Source organism: Carlito syrichta, unplaced genomic scaffold, assembly GCF_000164805.1.
Source record: "Carlito syrichta isolate Samal-C Ts95f unplaced genomic scaffold, Tarsius_syrichta-2.0.1 Scaffold130478, whole genome shotgun sequence".
In the NCBI taxonomy this organism is placed as follows: domain Eukaryota; kingdom Metazoa; phylum Chordata; class Mammalia; order Primates; family Tarsiidae; genus Carlito; species Carlito syrichta.
Genome location: NW_007074574.1, coordinates 191,243 through 193,109, shown reverse-complemented (window position 1 = coordinate 193,109; position 1,867 = coordinate 191,243). Strand labels below are relative to the sequence as shown.

The 1,867-nt window shown below is 41.0% G+C and overlaps 1 protein-coding gene across 2 annotated transcripts in view; it reads left to right on the top strand.

The window, feature by feature from the left end:
- Nucleotides 1–1,867, top strand: part of TMEM2 (transmembrane protein 2) — a 75,748-nt gene that overhangs the window by 39,878 nt on the left and 34,003 nt on the right. The window lies entirely within an intron of this gene.

Here is a 1,867-nt window from a genome sequence, read left to right as displayed (position 1 = left end):
TCGCTGCCCAGGCAGGTCTCGAACCCACGGGCTCAGGCAATCCACTCACCTCAGCCTCCCAAAGGCACGGGATTACAGGCTGAGCCACCGAGCCCGGCTCCTTACTGAGATTCTTTTCCTATTTTATGATTAATATCACTATTGCTACTATTATAATTTTGTGTGTATTATCCTTCTGGAATTTTGGAACTTTAGTCATAAACATTTCATAGATTTCATTATTAATTTTATAGCAAAGATTTCTATTTTGTTTCTCATTCCTTATATAAGACCTTATATAAAATGGTGATTTTTTTTTTCCTTGAGCCATAGAAAGTTGCCAAACCATAAACTATGACATTAGGTCAGCCTTTCCTCAATTTATGTTGTTGGTTTTCAGAAATAGCCACTGTAAAAAGGAAATTACCTACTGAAAAGAGTCCTAGGAAATGAGAGTTGATTGATGCCAAAGCTGACTCAAAAGCTAACCAGAGCTGTATAATTAATGATGTTTTAGATATTGAAGGGGACGGGGTAGGCTCTTGGCATGTTTTCTGTCATCATAATCACAGAGTCATTAAAATTGTACTTAGCACTTCTTCAAAGGTTTTTGGAAACTATTAACTAATTAATCCATATCTCAGTTCTGAGGCGCAGTTCGGACTTGTCCTCATTTCACTTGTGAGAAATCCAGGTAGAGAAAAACTAGTGTTCGAAAGGCCTCTCACCTTCGAGTTTATGTCATAATTCTCCAAGATTCAACTCCCTTGGGGGAATGCTGTCTCTGGACTCTTGGGCTAGGACAAGGCAGGGGAGAGGGGCAAACAGACTGCTAGCTTTTGGGTGGGGCAAGGAAGGGAGGGTTGAAGGAAGAGCTTTACTAGTTTCTGGCAGAAGGTTACCCATGCTTGGCTTCTCTTCCCCTGTGCCTTTCATTATGGAACACTGGTTGTTGTTATGTGCTATATAAGCCTGCAGAATCCACTGGGAAAATAACTTTATGGATTTTTTAATAGCCGACATGTATTAAATGTTTAGGATGTACCAGGCACTGTCCTAAATACTTTATATTCACTTAATCCTCACAAAAACCAATGAGGTAGATACTGTCAACAACCTGTTTTACAAATGGATATCTTACTAAAGGTGCGGAGGTGGGATTCAAACCCAGTTGGGTTGGCTTCACTGCTGTATTCTTCACAATTAGACTGTAGCTTCCTCTCCTAATGGGCAGACTTTTTTTAAAAGATGAATTGGCTAGGGTATGGGCTACAGTGATGGTGACCAAGTCAACTCTGTTCTTTAAATTTTATATTGAGCTCCAGTTTTTATAAAATGCTTATTGATTCTTTGCAAAGAAGGATTTTCCAGAGCCAAAATGTTCTTGTTGATTAATGGATTCAGGCTTTATTTGACTGTTTCTTTAAAACCTACTTGAGAGGGAAAGCCATCTTGAGTTATATATGTAGAAATACATCATGATGCATAGATTTTCTTCCCCTTATTTGATGCTGAAGGAAGAAAGGCAGGGAGTTGGGAAGGGTGGGCGAGAGGAAGGAAAGGCGAGAAGGATGACAGGAAAGGAGGGATGGAGAGACAGAAAAGAGAAAAGAAAGGGAAAAGAAGGGGAGGGGGAAGAAAAGAAGGGAAGGAGAGAGAAGAGGAGAGAGAAGGGAAAAGAGAATGAAAAGAAGGGAATGGGAAGAGGGAAGATAGAAAAGAAAGGAGAGAGGAAGGAAGGGAAAAGGAAGAGAAGCGGGAAAGGAAGACCAATTTTTTTTTTTAAATAAAATAGTGACCAGGCTCGGTGACTCAGCCTGTAATCCCGCACTTTGGGAGGCTAAGGTGAGTGGATTGCCTGAGCCCGCGGGTTCGAGACCCGCCTGGG